At 28.9% G+C, this 19,102-nt stretch overlaps 1 protein-coding gene across 26 annotated transcripts in view; it reads right to left on the bottom strand.

Moving 5' to 3' along the window:
* The window catches only part of LOC107456393 (focal adhesion protein tensin), a 348,273-nt gene that overhangs the window by 219,588 nt on the left and 109,583 nt on the right, over positions 1–19,102 (bottom strand). The window contains exon 1 of one of the 26 annotated variants that reach the window (XM_071177127.1): positions 16,031–16,168. The exons of the other annotated variants lie outside the window; for them this stretch is intronic. The gene's annotated coding sequence lies outside the window, so the exon portion shown is untranslated. Of the gene's footprint in view, positions 1–16,030; positions 16,169–19,102 lie in introns of those variants that run through there. 26 annotated transcript variants of the gene reach the window in all.

The raw sequence follows: 19,102 nt of genomic DNA, 5'->3' as shown, positions 1-19,102 counted from the left end.
TATATTTTTTCTTTTAACAGGGCGCAATTCTAGTCTTAACTGAGCAGCCCCAGTTAAGCATTCTATTAATTTATCTACGTATCTCCTTCTCCTGACCTTTTCATATCATTTTTAAACTTTTACTGCGCATTATTATAGGGGGCGTTGTTTTTCAGTTTTTAGTGTTTTCTTTTCCTCCGCTTTTGAAGTTGATTCTTGACCTGTGACTGTGAGTTTTTAATTTTCTGATGATTTTTATTGATTTTCTTTTCGTAATTTGTTTATTCTTTTGAATGTATCTTGTTTTTCCTGGACCTCTATACAAAACCATCGGGGTACTGAGGGAGATATTTTAAGCTTTTGCTTCTCCCTCAAATAGAAATGGTTTTGTTTTTAATGGCTACCGGGGCCGGTACCCCCTGAAGACGTCGGCTTCGGTGGTCGTATTTTTGTTTTATTTCATTTGTTTTGTATTTTGAATCATTATGTGTCTAATAGACATCAAACATTTTAAGATTATCATAATCATTTTCAGATTAAGTTAAGAATATGCGTTTTACAAACTCTCAAAAGTGAGCATACAGTTGGATTTAAATAGATTTTAGCTGGTATTTGGCCATCTTTTTATTCTCTTAATATATTTGTAAGAATTGTGCCTTGTTTTATATAATCTTTAGAGGAGATTTTTGAATGAAATTTATTTCATTAATTTTAAAATGGCTAAAAAGAACTGAAACATCATTAGAAATCAGAGAACTGGTTATTAAATTGAAAAATGAGGCAAAATCACTCAATCAAATAAGTCAAATTATTGGTAGAAGTAGAGCTACAGTGCAAGGAATAATAAGGAAATATAATTTGACAAAAACTACGGAAAACTTGCCTCGTACTGGTAGACCACCAAAATTGAACGGTAGAGATAAAAGAGAAATCATTCGAACAATTCGTAATAATCCGAAAACTACTGCAGTAGACATAGCCAAACATCTTGAAAAGGTTAAAGAAACTGATGTGAATCCAGAATGTGTTAGAAGAAGCTTGAGAGAAGAAGGATATAATAGCAGAATTCCTTGTAAAAAACCTCTCATTAGTAAAGTCAATAGAGACAAAAGATTAGCATTTGCGCATCTTCATGGAAACGATAATTTTGATTACTGGAGCAAAGTTATTTTTACAGACGAATCTAAATTTAACATTTTTGGCTGGGATGGTAAGCAAAAAGTTTGGCGACAACCCGGAACAGAGTTAGAATTGAAGAATCTGATTCCTACAGTAAAACATGGCGGAGGTTCAGTGATGGTTTGGGGCTGTTTTTCAGCTTCAGGTGTTGGCAATTTAGTCTTTATAGAAACCACTATGGATCATTTTGTCTATTTGAATATATTGAAAAACAATTTGAAGAAATCAGTGAGAAAATTAGGCATAGGAAATAATTGGATATTCCAACAAGATCAGGATCCAAAGCACACAGCTGGTGTTGTCAAGGAATGGCTGTTGTACAACACTCCAAGACAACTGCACTCCCCTCCTCAAAGCTCCGACCTGAATCCCATCGAAAATTTATGGGATGAACTGGACAGAAGTATCAGAAAAAGGCAAATTAAAAGCAAAGACGATCCTAAAAAGGCATTGCTTGAAGAATGGCAAAAAATCCCCAACACTGTAACCGAAGGACTGGTCTATTCAATACCTAATCGTATGAGAGCTGTTTTAAATTCAAAAGGTGGACCAACTAAATATTAAAATATGGAAATTTCAAACGTAGAATTTCCTGTATGTTCACTTTCGTGACTTGCGAAATGACTGATTCTCCAATATTTTATATTATTTTATGTTTAATGATAAAAAAAACTGCTGTTTTTACTCATCAATTTTTTATTTCCAATCAATTTAAGCTAAATTGAATTCAATTCTTAGGTAAATATTTGAAATAAAAGTTTCTGTTAATTTTGAAAGGTGTATGCTGACTTTCGTGTATCACTGTATGAAGGCATTATACGCATACACAAATGTAAAACATTTATAACGTCTAACAAGAAACTGACGCCTTTTTATCAGTTTTCATTAATATCACATGATTTTTTTTTAATTTCACGCCTTTGCATTTGATTCGCCATTTTGTTCTTACTAACAAACTCAATCATGAAAGCAATTATTCGTTGATAAGATTTACATTCTGATTTTAAATCGTGAATTTGCTATTTTTTAACACTTCGCGTAGAATTCTGCTCTGTTTAAAATGCATTGTGTTTATAAATAATTACTTCAAAACCAGCGTTTTTGCACTAACTTCTATTAATATTGCCTTTTTTTTCTATTTTATGCCTGTTTTTTTTTATTCCGCCATTTTTTTTTTCGAAACAAAACTAAGCGCAGGAACAATTTGTCATTGATGATATGAAATTTAAATCTCCATTTTGTATATTTAAATCGTGAATTTATTGTTTTAAAGCTTGAAATGGTGCTATGTTCATCATTTGCCATTAGAAAAATCTACATTAATAGCATTACGATAATTAAGCGTTCTATACTATTTTAAACGATATTCTACGTATGAACTCTTTTATCATACAATCCATTAGACATTAATAATTTATGCTAATATTAAAATTGAAATTAAATAATTAATGTCCTAATATATATGAAGGCATTATACGCATACACAAATGTAAAACATTTATAACGTCTAACAAGAAACTGACGCCTTTTTATCAGTTTTCATTAATATCACATGATTTTTTTTTTAATTTCACGCCTTTGCATTTGATTCGCCATTTTGTTCTTACTAACAAACTCAATCATGAAAGCAATTATTCGTTGATAAGATTTACATTCTGATTTTAAATCGTGAATTTGCTATTTTTTAACACTTCGCGTAGAATTCTGCTCTGTTTAAAATGCATTGTGTTTATAAATAATTACTTCAAAACCAGCGTTTTTGCACTAACTTCTATTAATATTGCCTTTTTTTTCTATTTTATGCCTGTTTTTTTTTATTCCGCCATTTTTTTTTCGAAACAAAACTAAGCGCAGGAACAATTTGTCATTGATGATATGAAATTTAAATCTCCATTTTGTATACTTAAATCGCGAATTTATTGTTTTAAAGCTTGAAATGGTGCTATGTTCATCATTTGCCATTAGAAAAATCTACATTAATAGCATTACGATAATTAAGCGTTCTATACTATTTTAAACGATATTCTACGTATGAACTCTTTTATCATACAATCCATTAGACATTAATAATTTATGCTAATATTAAAATTGAAATTAAATAATTAATGTCCTAATATATACAGTGATACACGAAAGTCAGCATACACTTGCAAATTTTCCCATTTTTTGAAATAAAATGCAAATAAATTTCTTTTTCTCATTCGTATAGCTACCAGTATGCATTTGAATCATTATAATACTAAAAGAAAACACAAATAATTAAGATCAAAAGGAAATAACTTCTTTGAAAAAAACGCGCTAAAAAGCAGCAGAAATTTCAGAAAAAAGTATCAATACAAAACAAATGAAATAAAACAAAAATACGACCACCGAAGCCGACGTCTTCAGGGGGTACCGGCCCCGGTAGCCATTAAAAACAAAACCATTTCTATTTGAGGGAGAAGCAAAAGCTTAAAATATCTCCCTCAGTACCCCTNTTTTACATAATAAGTACATTTGTCAGAACAATGAAAAATTTCAATTATCATAATTTAAAATCAACGCCTTTTAAATTAGCTGTCACTAATTTTTTATTCCATGCCTTCATTCTTGATCAGCCATTTTCTTCTTTTAAGCAAAATGAAAATCAAATGCGAATGCAATTTGTCATTGATAAGATCAACTTATTTTGAGATTCGGTTTTTAAATTGAGATTTTATTTTCAATACCTAATATTTTGTATTCCGCGATGCACATTGTGATCTTATTTTGTTACTTAAGAATGAAATAATTCATCAAAAAATAATTAGAATTACTCTTAAGATACTGACATCCATTATTATATAATAATGGATTAAAAATGTGTCATTTCTATGCATTAATTACAAAGTTAAAATTAAATAACTAAAATATTTCTTTCAAAGTAAGTATTCTACATAATAATTTCATTTGTTTTTAAAACGCATTTGTCATTAATTATTTAAAAATTCCTTAATTTGTATTTCATTTCTGAAGTCGTGATTTTATGAACACGTAATTCAACTATGTTCATAACGATCGTCATTTTTCAGTAAAGAATGTTCATTAAATTATATTGAGAATTAGGCTTAAGACACGATTTCAAAACGCTTTTTATGAGTGATGTACTGGTGCGTCATTCAGATATGCTAGTTGAGAAAACTGAAATAAAATAAATAAATTAAAAAAAGCAATTTTCAATATTTAATTAGAGCGTTTATCATTAAAAACATTAAAATATAATACAAAATCAACGCCTCTTAGTTTTAATTAATAATTCGCCATTTTTTTTTAATTTCATGTTCGTCTAATTTGACATGCCATTTTGATTCTTTCAAATGAATCTATTCGAATATGTAATTTGTAATTGATATTTGATAAGATCAACTGTAATTCTGTATTAGGCCTAAGAAGTCGTGACTTTGTTATTAAAACTAGGAATGGAAATTCAGTGATGTCCATTACGATCATCATTTGTCAATGAGGTATAATCATTTACAACATGATGAGAATTAGTCTTTAAATTCCCTTTCCAAACAAGATTCTATTAATAATGCATTGTTAAATGGAAAATGCTATCTTCTTCAAGGACATTAATTACAAGATAGAAGTTAGCAAATTAGTATCCTCAAATTGAATAATTCTTTTAAAAAAATAATCAACGCATGTTGAATATTAATTTCGTTAAAAGGAGATCGGTCAAATCAAAGCAAATCGAATTTTTTGAGTACTTAAATCTAACTTACAAATTGAAACAAAAATGTATCACTGATCAAATCATTTGGCTAAAAAATTTGTATTCACTTTTTTATTAAATGCTATTCAAAAATAATAATTATGATATTGAAGTCTTAGCCCTTTTTCCAAGCAAACGATTTCATTATTATAAAAAATAAAAAGCAACGTATTAAGAATCGTTTGGTAAGAGTAAGACATTTTACACTAAAAATGAGATTATATTTGTGTGAAATTAGAATTTCTGTTTCAGGATTTTTTTTTTACAAAAATAGGGTTGAAATTTTTTCAATAAATTATTTTCATACATAAGGTTTAATATTCTATATTTAACATAATCTTTGTATTAGTTTATGCGAATACGAAAAATAATAGTTTAGTATAATTATATAGGATTTACAATTTCAAATATATATGTTATTACAAGCTTTAACTGCATTCTATGTGTTAAATATTATTAAAGATAAGATATTTTATGATTATATTATTCTGTACTTGAACAATCTTATATAAGAATATTTATTCTTAGAAGAGATTTGAAACGATATGAAATTTAAAGCAATAATTCACAACAAATAATCTTTACTAATTTAATAGCTAAAAATAACAAAATTGTACGTTTAATCAAATCCCAATCGCACCATAAAAATTTGATATTTTTGATCACTAGCATATGCTTTTTTATACAAGTTTTGCTATAAGGTTTTTATTTAAATGTTACATTGTCATTCCATAATATAACGCTACTGGTTTAATTATTTTTTAATGATATTTTCCTTTTTTTTTAAATTTTTTCTGAATTTGAATGTAGAATTTCACTATTTACTTCGAAAGAAACATTGTATTTTTTAGAACGTGTTTAAAATAAAAAGATTTTTATCTACCTCAATAATTTATAGCTTAAAATAGAGCAGTCAAAAGGAAGTTAAAAATTCCGAATAACTTATATTATAGTTTTACAGCTTTTTTGGGATGCATTTTATCCTCGAAAAAATAATAAAATAAAAAACAGGCCGCCATGAATCAGTATCAAAAGATTCATGGCCATTATAACTAAGGCGGACATGTTATGCTTGCAGACGATCTATTTAGAATGATCTGCAGGTAAAAGTTTCACTTCTCTTCGAATAAAAGTTTCTTTTTTTATTTCATCTTTATTTACAGGTCATAACATATCGTAGGTTAAAGCACGAAGCAATTTAGATAATCAGTCACTGTGTTATAGCGGACATTAAAAGACAATGAAGCTCAATATTTGACACAAAGAACTATAAAAATAAAGGAATCCGGTTTAAAGTTCTACCACGATTTCTGGATGATAAAATTAGATGGCTTTGTATCTGTCACGTCATAGATATGGACATCTAAACACTAAAAAATAATATCTAGAGGTGCCCTAATGTAGTACGTGACTAGAAATTGGGAATTCGAATTAATTTCAGAAGAATATTAGTGTCTAATTATCGATTTGATGTGCCGTGTTTCTTCAAAAGCAAAACTTCAACCGCCAACGAAGTCTAAATTAAGCCAGTTGGGATATAGTAGTTAGGGACTGGTGATGAGTAAACATTTTTGTTACAATTTTATATTGTGTGAAAAATGATACTTACAGATTGTTTAAATAAAAATCAAGTAAAAAATTATAGCAATACTCACAAATAGTGCGATGTGATATAGGAATTTTAATATCGCGATATATCGTCTAAAAATATAGATATTTCCACAATATAGAGCTATGGTTTTTCTTAATTTAACCAATTTAGATTTTTTATATTGTTTAAAATTTTAGTGAGCAAGAATATTCTTGACAACATTGTATTCGATATTTATCGATGCCCATAATTATCATTATTCGATTTTTTAAAGAGATGTATAATTTATTGACGTTGTATTATTTTTGTCTAATTTTGTCTTTTTAATTTTTAAAGAGATACATTATTTTTGTCTGATTTGTCAAAAAAAAAAATGCTACTAAAAACATTTAATTTAATGAAGATAAAATGTAATTTTGTATAGAATTTCAATTGCTAAAATGCAATCATAATGATTTAGAAGACACATTTTAAATATGCCAATTAGTGCTACATATAATTTAAACAATGAAATCAGACACAAAAACGTATTTTTCTGAAAAACATGTCTTTTAATCAACGGATTTTGACTTAAAATAAAGGGCGGGGGGCACCATTAATATAATATAAATTCAACAATTTAATTAGGAAAGTTATCGAAAGTTTTTTCTCTTAATCTTATTGTTATGTTATCTGTAAATGTTATTGCACCTTGTTTTACATCTCAACACTTTCAAATAAATTAGTTCAACGAAGAACCATAATAACAGTACTTTGAACCGGAATACGCTAAATAAGGGGCATATTGAACCAATTTAAGACCCGATTGGGGCAGGATCGAGACGCTGGATGCTTATAGCACAAATCTTACTATGTACAGTCCGCAAAAAAAAAAACGAATCACCCTGAATAACTTTCGTTCTAATGATCGGATTTTCACGAACTAAGTGTCAATCTTAATGGTTCCTGGGGGTGACCTCAAATATGCTAATTAATTAGTGCTAACTATTAATTAAGTTACGAAATCAGACACAAAAACGTACTTTCTCTGAATAAACATNTTTACAGATTGTAGAATATAGCATTGACAATTTTCATTAGTACTTTTGCAGGAGAGAGAGTGAAATTTTAAATTTAAGTTAAATTCTGATTTTCTTAAACTGAAATAAATATATTTAGTTTTATTTAGATTTAAATTTAAGTCATTTATTGTAAACCATTTTGAAATTATGCGTAAATCAGATTCAATTTGAAAAATTAGTTGATTTAAATCAGTGCAAGAATACAAAATTACGGAATCATCAGCATACGTTATTATCTTACCAAAAAGTTTGAGTTGACAAAAGTCATTGATGAATATAATAAACAATAAGGGTCCTAGAATAGATCCTTGAGGAACACCACGGTTTGAAAAAATATAATTACTAAAATTACTTCGGATTTTAACTCTATGTTCTCTGTTTGAAAGATATGAAACAAACCAATTTAACATAATTCCTCTGAAACCAGCAAATTCTAATTTTTTAATTAAAAGATTGTAATTGACATTATCGAAAGCTTTTGATATATCAAGAAATATAGCTACTGTTAACTTATTTTCAGCAATACTATTATGAATAAATTTTGAAAATTCCAAAAGAGCTTTTTTTGTACTTTTGCCTTTAATAAATCCATGTTGATTTTCAGAGAAAAAATTTGTATGTTTTAAATAATTGTACATTTTATCAGCTAGAGCTTTTTCAATGATTTTAGAAAAAACAGGTAGTGTTGAAATTGGTCTATAGTTTGATAAACAAATTTTTATCGCCGGTTTTAAAAATAGGAGTTATGGCTGCTCTTTTCAAAGAAGTTGGAAAAATGGATGACTTGATTGAGGTATTGATGAAATTAGTTATAAAATTTATATTATTGAGACCAAATAGTTTAATTAATTATACAATAATACCATCATAGTCAAAGCAGTTTCTATTAGAAAGAGAATTTATTAAGTAAAGTTCATCACAATCATTCAATTCTAGGAAAACAAACGAGGTTAAACTTGGTGAAATATATATTTTTAAAACTATTTGAATTTGGGTTTGAGGTACTGTTAGCATTTGCAAATGATTTACTGAATTGATCAGAAGATTTATAGTAGTTTAAAATATCAGGTAAAGTAGGTGATTTGCTCTGATTACCAATAATACTATTTACAAGATCCCATTTTTGTTTATTTGAATCACAATTTAAAAATTTGATTTTTAAATATTCTGATTTTGCTGCTTTAATTAAGTTCTTAAGCTCAGAAACTATAGTGTTCTATGCTGTTTTGTAAATAATATCCCATGGATATTTTCTAGTTTTTTTAATAGTTTTTCCCTTCTTCGAATTAAAATCAAGATATTACTAGTCATCCAGATATTTTTGGCTCTTTTGTCTGATTTATGCGTATATTTAAAATTATTTTTTAAATTATTCAGTTTGAAAACAAAACTTCGATATAGTTGATCAAGAGAATCTTGAGGATTGTAATTAAATTTGTAATTTGACAGATAATTATATAGCTTATTATAGTTGATTGAAATTTTATTTTCAGTTTCCTTAATTTTATTTACCTCATTGTTATAAACACTGGAAAAGGTTGGATAGTGATCGCTTATGTCATTTAAAATTAGATTTCTCAGGAACTATTCAACCGATTTTGCAAATATTTTGTATTTAACATACTTTAAAATGACGTAAAAATTTTATATCTTACAATTCAAAATTTTTTCGACAATTATTAAATAAAATGATAAAAAATAATAAATATTCATTAAAATTTATTTTTTGTTTGGAATAATCTTTGGATAAACGAATTCTAAAATAGTGTGCAAAAAGTTTTCAATTCGTTTAAAAAGTTCTAGAGATATGGAGAAACACGCAAAAAATAAAATTAACATTAAGGGGTCGAAGCTTTGGATCGCTCTCCTGGACCAAACTATGGGGACCATATTTCTCAAATTGCGGTTACACCCCATATTTTGGGGGGTCAGAAATCCCAATCCGTCAGAAAAGGTACATTTATTCAGAGAAAATATGCTTTTGCGTCTGATTTCGTAACTTAAATTATCATATGCACTAATTAATTTTAATTAACATATTTCAGTTCATCCCTTCACGGGAGTCCTAAAACGGGAAGATCCGATCATTAGATTATAAGTTATTCAGCGTGGTCCTTTTTTGCTCTTTGTACGGTGGTGTAACTTCTGAAATGTATATTATAGTGAAAGTAATATAAATTTTATTGTAGAGGAAAATGTTGGAGGTCCCTTAATTAGAATTCTGTCCAAAGTCTCAGCTTTTCTTAATCGGCCTTTACCTATGTTTTTCATAAAATGTTTTAGAATATTAGTCTTGTTTGTGTTAAATCAGCCCTCTCTAAACAAAATCAAAAATTAGTTGATGTCAAACAAAAAACTCAGATAAGAAATAAATATTGAAATAGAAATCAGTTATTGATTGATTTAGAATTGTTCGACTTAAGTCTTATTTGATTTGCCTCAATAACAGAGCTGATACAAAACCATACAATATTATAGATTAAAAAAATGCTACAATATCCTGAATTATAAACCTCGAGTGACCTGACTTCTATTTAAGTCATTAAGCACACAAACGCGTATTTTAACAAATGGGATAAAAAAAAAACTCGTTCACAATCTCATCCCATTTCTTAATAAAGGTCTATCTAGCGTAAGATTAATCCATTTCTATTTATCTCAATCTATTATTGCATTTCTAATTACCCATTCTTTGCAGACTATCTGAAAGGAAAAAAAAATCTATGTTGGCAGATATAATCACTACTCAACTGGAGTAGCTAAACATTAATGGTCAAAGGGATTAAAGATAGGGTATATAAATTATATTTTTTTTACACCCAGTTCTTTAAAAATAACAGTTCCAAGTAAGCGTTTAAAAATAACAGAGCTCAGCATATTGTGTAATGGATACCTCCCTGTCGGTTAGGAAGTAAGATCAAGTAATAGGTTTTCTAAGCACAGGCTTGATGCTTGGTTTACATAAGTATCTGTTCCAAAATAACAGATTTCAGCATTTTATTCAGAAGTCTGTTTATTAAGTTCACGTCCGATATAGTTACTATTCAGTGTAAAATTTAAAATTATATTTTTAAAGCCTATTTAAGATTATCACCCCCAACCATTAAAATTATATCAATTCATAAGATCAAATATTATACGGTTGTTCCATTTTCTAACGTTATGTTTGTTTGTTTTTTGCAATAATCATTATAAGAAATCATGATCACACTAATATCTGCAATTAAAAGATCATGATTCCAGGTAATCTTTAAAACAGAAGTTAAATGTTTATCAGAAATTTTAATATTTATAACTGCAATGACAAATAAGCCATGTAAAATATCAAATAATCGTTGTCTTTGATTATATATTATTCGCAAACATGATCACTTAAGACCGGGATAGCCTGATTGGTAGGGCACTCGGCCCATGTCGAAGAGTTCGTGGGTTCGATCCCCTCCGGTCGAAGACTCCCCGTGTAATAAATGGTGACGGATGCACGTTAAATCTGTCTAGTCGCAAACTCCTCCTCAGGAGTTTTCTTGTCTTCTGGATTGGTTCAAAAATTACAAGGCTACGGAGTTGAACATTAGTAGTCGTAAACCCAAAAATTAGGACTGCTGTTCAACGACGGATATAAAATATAAAATAAAAACATGATTACTTATTCTGCAAACATTGTTCATATAACTCAAAGGTAATCGTTGTTCATACAATTACAGTTACGTTGTAATTACAATTACAGTAACAGTAAATTATTATTGCTCCAAATCACTATTCCAAGTATTTGACTATATAAAGACTATATGTAATGAATTACAGTTTTTAACGAATTTTATAACCAACTTTTATCTTAGAAGTCTAGTATGAAATTTGTAACTGTGCACGCGCATGCGTAATTAGTTTCTCTTTTGTAGTTTATTCTATGAACGATATGAAATAGATTAAAGACATTAAAGGATCAAATTGCATATTACAATATCTGCATTATAAATACAGTTGAATATCGTTTTATGCAATAGTTCGAATGTGATTGTTATGTTAAATAGCAGTTTTAATATAACTGTTACAGCAAATAACAGATCCAAAATATCTGTGACGAGAAATAACGGAACTCTCCGAAAAACAATCGTCATCATTAAGCGTCCATCTTTAACCATCTTTGATTCATATCTCCCTGGAGATCTCAAAGCTTAAACCCCCTTGCGTAATCTTTTTTATCGCCACTCAAATAGATTTCTGCTAGAGCACGCCAAGAAGCCATTTAAAAAAGAAAAGAGTTAAATGGAAGAAACGTGAAGTGCGATCTGCAACCATTTTTAACACGTGATGTATTATGATGTCTGTTCTTTTAATGATGTAACAAGCTTCTCAGTTTGATTTATAGTTCTCACTTGAAATGTTAAGTTGCTGCACTAAGTGCTCGATACCGGTTAAATTTTTTCAATTTTACGTTCCTTCTTGGGCGATTTGGTTGTAAACATTTCACTAAGAGTCTATTCATGTTTGCTTTTTTTTAATTTTTTTTAATACAAAGTGGAATTTGAGTCAAGTGTAAAATTTACGAATTTGTTTACCATTTTCATTCTTTAAATGCTATATACTTCCTAGTTTGAAATGATTATGGAATGTTTTTAAGGACTGAATGAGGTTACCTAAAATTATTTATCTTCGTAAACAAGTGAAATATGAATAATTAAATTCACAATAAAGGGGAACAACGAAATATTCTTTGTCAAATCTATCTGAAATTAAAATATATTTCGTTTTTTCTATTAACTCATAGAACACATTTTATTTTTTTTAACGATTTTAATTAAAAGCTAAATAATGAAAGTACTAAACTGCAACATTTTAACAAAATTTCATTAAATTTAAATTTCAAAAACTTCGAGAACTCCAGATTTATATATATTTGCTATGCGCTATATATTAATTTATATTTTATTTGCTTTTATGCATTTGGTTTAGAAAATAATAACAATATTTTTTATAAGATATCTGAAACTGAGCTTCTACCAGTAAATTTTTTTATGCGAAGGTAAGGGTTCAGAGTGAATGGTCACAGTTATCAATTTGCCACAAAGCTCATTTTTTGTTTTTTTAATAACTACGTCAACTCAAGCATTGCGGATATTTCCGTATCGTAATCTCGCTCCAACTACAATCGTCAAGGTATATGTTTGCCCTTGGGGTGGTTACGAGTTAGACCTTTCAAGGTGGTCCCTTTCTGTTACGATATTTTTTTTAGTTTCTTGCGGGCCGCTGCCCGGAAGTTGCCAAGACTAAGCGATTATTCTGCCACAGATCCCGATACGAAAATCTTCCCCAAACATTTTACATTATTTGTAAATCGACAATGTTAGTTCATGGACATTAGACACATTTATATTTTCATTTTTAACTCAATAACATTTTTTAAAAAAACTGGCAATTATTATTGTCAATGGCTAGAAACACTTATCGCGCAGTTAGTTGAAAAGCAGATTAAACTTCTATTTATTTTATCACTATCGTTAAACATTCGTTCCATATCGAATTTGCAGCAAACAATATTCAATTCTGTAGTGACTTTTTATCCCCAACCCAGAAGACAAGAAACCTCTTGGTTCAAGCATCGGAACTAATTCGCATCAAAAGTGCATGTTATTTTTTTTCCTTATGAAACTAACTATATTTACGTCTAATGGTGATGGAAACGACCGAAACTGTCCACGGTTAGCCCGGTGGCATGCGCACTTAAATCCATGATTCGTCTGGATTAAAAAATGGATCACCGCGTAAGAAAGATAGTAAATATTTATTTATGAATGAAAACTGAGGATTGAAGGAATTTAATTCTAAGAACCAACTTAAGATAAGGTGTTCATATAACTAACAAGATGTAAGCTATCCCTAAGGTGGAATATTGAAAGTTTGGAATATGGATATCGACTTAGGTACAAACCTTGTCATCTGACTGAGATACAAATAATTAAGATGTGTGCTTGGTTATATTTAATTGTGTGTTTTAGTATCACCATTAGCTTAGCTGATATTGATCTGATGTGAAAATTTTAATTGAATTACTGCGTGATTGATCACAAATTAATTAATTAAATTAATTAATAATAAGGAAACTTGCAATTATTATTATGATTGTTTATATACTCCTTAGACGGTGATGCACCATAAACACTACATAAAGTATATTTTCTTTGCAAATTAATCACACTTACAGTCAATTATGGCAAGTTATTCATCATATCATTGTATACAAGTAGCAAAATTTTATTGTAAAAAATTTTATGAACATGGAAAAGTCTTTCTTTAATAATGTCTCGCTGTTTGAATTAATAGATATGAATATTGATGCATACGTTATACAAATAATCGTGCTAGAAGCAACATTAATAACTGCGCCGATATCGAAAGAAAATATTAAATTATATTTTTACTTTAATGAGCATAACAGTTTAATTGAGGCAACAGTCAGGCACAGCCATAAATCTTCATCAAAGTAAATCATTGCTCACGAAATTTATTTTCTCTCATCACGGTTGCACGATTTCACTGTTAACGACGCATTAAAATTTGGGTTATGGATAAAAATGCATATTCATTACATGAGATTGTTTTTGAAAATAACATTTCGTCTCATGTTAGTTAGCTAGACAAAAATTTTGACGTACTTGTAATGACGAAAAACAGCCATTTTAGTTTAGGATTAAATTAAATCTACGTCAAATAATAGATTGATCTATATTATTTGATCTAGTTCTAACAATCATCCCATTTTGCTTTGATATTTCAGCCATTATCAAAGTGCAATTTTGGTGACCTGTAAGACAGTACACGTCATTTTTGCCGGGTGGTTTAGCCAGACAGATCTCCAGACCTGAGTAGGATAGAAAATGTCTGGAATTACCTTGGAAGACAAAATGCTGCTTTGAATCTTCCGCAATGGTCGTTACACAAGTTGAAACACGATTTACTTTATCTCTGGTATTCCTTTCGCATTTTGGTGTCTGGCAACTTAATTGGCAGCATGGAAATTCAATGCAACGAAAACATTGAACTTATGAGTGGCAAAATTCCTCACAAAAACACAATTTTGCATGATTTCAACTTCTCTTATCCACAGTAAAGTTACATCAGTGTGCAAAAAGAAAAAAAATATTGTGTATATGTTACTGTGAATGACCGAAATTGAGAGAATGTCGACTTTCACCGCTGAATGTCAACAATCACATAGTCGCTTTGTGAATGTCCGAAATATTTGTTATATCCGATTTGACATTAATGTATTCCTTGATATTATTATATTCATTTGATATTTTAATATCTGCTGAGGATAGATTTGAAGAAACATCAGTGTTCGTAGTACCGGTCAAATGCATACTGGGTAGTGGCACTTGACCTTAAAAGCATTGATGTAGGGCATACCGGGCAAATGTATACCGGGAGATGGCACTTCACTAGACCTAATATATATTTCGGACATTTATCAAAGCGACTATATGATCATCAACATTCACCGTTGGAAGTCAACAACCACCCATTTCTGCCATTCACAGTAACATGCATATAAAAAATTTTACTTTTACTTTTTGCACAATAAAAATTTTGCTTACATTATTAGATAAAATAACAAGAATTAATAAATAATTACTACAAATTGAATTAATAAATAATTACTAAAAGTGGAATTATCTACAGATGAATGAATTTTATAACTGTCAACAAAATATTTTCTGTTCACCTAAAAAGTTCACGAAATGTAGTAAAATACACAAAAAAGTGAAAATGACATTAAGAAATTCAAATATTTTGAGTGCTCTCCTGGTTAAATAACTGGGACCCTATTTTCCAGATCAAAGCTACCCCCATCCACATTTTTTGAGGATCAAAAATTAAAATCCATGGGGGGAAAAGGATAGGTTAATTTAGAGAAATAATGTTTTTATGCCAGATTCCATACCTTAAAACTCGTTTGCACTTATTAATTTGCATATTTCAGATTAAGCTCTCGAATCATTAGGACTTCAGTCTTAGTGCATGAAAATTCGATCCTTAGATTAAAAGTTATTCAGGCAGGGTGTTCACTTTTTTTTGCGTCTTATTCATTAATTTTAGGAGATTAGTGTGTACTTATTATAATCAAATTTGACTTTATTAAATTTATATTTTTATGTTAAAGTGACTACTATTTGCTCCTTTTAAAAACATCATCTGAGCAAAAGATCTCAAATGTCAACATTATAATATTATTCGCTGAGAAAAAGTCTTACAATGTATCTTACTAAAGTTCAACTTCAAAAAAAAAAAAACATGAGTGATTTTAAAAAAAGTTGTAGCAAATTTGCACCGTATTATTTATCAAAGTAACGATCATATAGTTCAACCTTGAACGAATTTTTTTAACAGCGTATTCCTCAAAAATTATAAAATTTTCACTTACGAGTTTATGCAAGGTTAAAAGGTCGTTAAACTTGAAAGAAATTTATTTCACAAAGCAAAACTCACCGCAATAACAGCAGCATGTTTTTATTAGGTAACAGTAGCCTGTTATTAATCAATTTAAAAGAATAACACAGGATGAAACTGTCCGTTAAATTAATTACATGTGTGATCGTTCGTCAAACCTATACTTCCGGTCTTCTTTAAATCTATAAAAGAAATTAAAGAATAATATTTTTAACAATGAAAGCTTTAATCATAGAATGAACCCATAGTGTCAATCACAATTAATATAGATTTTTGTGGCACAAACCTCAAAAAAGAGGAAAAACGTATGTTTCAACATTTATCATGTTCTTTAAAGTATATATAATGTAAAGAGACAACTTATGTCAAAATTTTAAAATTTAACATCTGAAGCAGTTAAAAACATGGATTAACTCCAAAATATAAAAATAAAAAAAAATCGTAGTATGACACGTATTAATAATTATTAAAGTATGGTATTTCAGAGCTACAGAGAAACAAGTCCTTGAAACCAAGCCCAGGTTGGTTTAATTTGCCTAAAAATTCTACCAGAATTAATTTTAACTTTGATTATCCCAAAATTAAAATTTCTGGACTTAATCTATTTTAGTTCGGTAAGGAAAAAAATATTTAAAAGTCTCAAAAAATTGATAATTCTGTAATACTGAAGACACTTTTTTTGACCGCAGAGGCATGAAATCCCTGTAACATTAAAAATATTTTTTTTCAGTTCAAGAAATTTGTTCGATTTTGAAAACTGTTTGATTTCTTTTCTTGTGATAAACCTTTTCATTAAAAAATAATTAATAAGTGCAGCCTTTTCATTTTAAGAAGAATGCAAAAAAAAATCACTTTTTTACCAAATATTTTGATGTCTTCACATATTTTGAATCACTTTACAAAGCTATGACAGAAATAACTTTCAATCGTTTTCGTAAATTTACTTTATTTTTTATGTTTAAAATTAATTATTCTTATAGAATATACCGATTTTCTTTTACTTAATCAGTACTACATGAAAACTAACGCATTTAAAAAGCATCCATTCAAAATAAATTAAAAATAAATAAATTATTGATAAAAGCAATTTAAAAGGCATTTATTCTAAAACTGCAACGATATTCATTGAAAAAAACTTTTAAATAATGAATGAATATTTATACTATTTTATCTCGCAAATCGACAGTTGATAAATGGAATGGGATATAATTAAACATAGCAAGTTTAAATAAGTTGAAATCTAAGTCTTAGAAAAAAATCGGTTACTTAAATGTACCACGGGCAAAAACAATTTAAGTTTGTAATTATGATACATAATTAATTATAGTTGTCGACAGGAACAATTATAATATAATAATTGATCAATTAATTATATTTCCGATTAATATTTCAAGGATTATGGTGAGAAATTAAATGTTATAGTATAAAAAAATTTTCTAATTAATCATTTGAAAGAAATCGTACGGCGTTTAACTTCGACTAGGGGCGGAGGAGGGGAATTTAGCCTATGATGCTATCACTTATTTAATGAGTGTTTGAAATATAATTTAGAACTTAAACTTAAATCTATAAAGCTCCAAAGAACTCTATTAGCTCTCAGTTATTCTTATTCTTCTATTAGTTCTTCAGATAACTATAAAGTTCAAATAAGTAGTCTATATTTCTTCCAAGTAATGAAAAATATTCGTAGTGTTTAAAATTCTAACGCGATTGATAAAAAGTGTTATTATTGTAATGAGTCCTGTTATTACAGTGGTATTTTCATTAAAACAATTGATTTGAGAAAATAGTACAAAAAGCGATTCCCAATTAATTTTCTGAAATTTGGATGAATCGTTCATCTCAATAACTTAAACAAAATGAAGCAATTTTGAAAGAAAAATAATTTTTGGGATATTAAACTATAACAATTCAAAAATTCCATGTATGCTGCTCTTAAAAAAATTCAATCATTCTAGTAAAAAAATACCATATTTACTCCAGTGTTTTGTAATCAAACGTTTAGGCTTATTACAAACAACCCATATGCATAAAGACTAAGATATATGTTAAGAATTACTCAACCTGAGTTTATTTTGGCAGATTCCAATGAGCTTAGTCATCTACCGACACTTTGAATAAAGAGTTGAAGCTAGTTTGAATATTAACTTAATAATTTTATTGAAAATTTATTAAAAATCCTTAATTTCACACGATTCATTGCACTAAGCCTGCAGTACAGTGAGCTCATTGGAACCATTTAAAATAAATAAAGTTAATTAAGCAATGGATCGTATATTATCTTAATTGCCGAAAGGTAAATAGGCTCACTGATATAGGCCTAAACATTAATTGGGTTAACTAAAAAAATACTGAAGATTTTTTTCTAATTAGTTTCGCATTAACTGACAATGGCATTTTACAAAATCGAAGATTTTTCAATCAACCTACGAAGAACCAAGGTGGAACCAACCTAGAAAGGACAGAGCATTGGCAACCCAATGAGGTGAGCCAGGTTCGAGTGCAAACGATGGCTAATCGATATGAATTCTGCATTAGAGTAGCATCGACCACAGTGTTGCGTTAAATATACTCAATGGTAGACGGACCGTGGGCTAGAATCCCCTTAAAGTCGGGAAAACCATGTAAAATCTTCATAGTTTTCCATCTCCATATAATACAGATGCGTGTTGATCTCATTCATTTGATCCGAGAGCTTCCTTGTCGTCTGGGTTTGGTTTAAAATTACACGGCTACAAAGTTGAACAGCGACAGTCGTACACTCAAAAACTGGGTATCCTCTTCCACATTCGTTATCAAATAAAATTTTTCTACGAAGTATATAAACCGTAAAACCTAATTTTTCATAATTCTGACAAAAAGAATAGATGTAAATACTTCATTTTTTCTTCTTAGAAACAGACAGTTGTAGAAAAGAATAATAAAAATCGTCATGAATCTTCAAAATAAGCATAATTGTGAAATGAAAAGAGAGTAGAGAAGTTAAATATTCATAATAATCATCATTACGAACGCGTGTTTTCCATCCGAAATAAAGTAAAAGCGTCGCCTAGATTCCATCTCATTATAGTATAACATATCATATATCCCACGCTCTGTTATGGAGATTTC

Source organism: Parasteatoda tepidariorum, chromosome 2, assembly GCF_043381705.1.
Source record: "Parasteatoda tepidariorum isolate YZ-2023 chromosome 2, CAS_Ptep_4.0, whole genome shotgun sequence".
Taxonomy (NCBI): domain Eukaryota; kingdom Metazoa; phylum Arthropoda; class Arachnida; order Araneae; family Theridiidae; genus Parasteatoda; species Parasteatoda tepidariorum.
The sequence above is the reverse complement of the archived record's forward strand: the minus strand, read 5'-3'. Positions and strand labels throughout refer to the sequence as shown.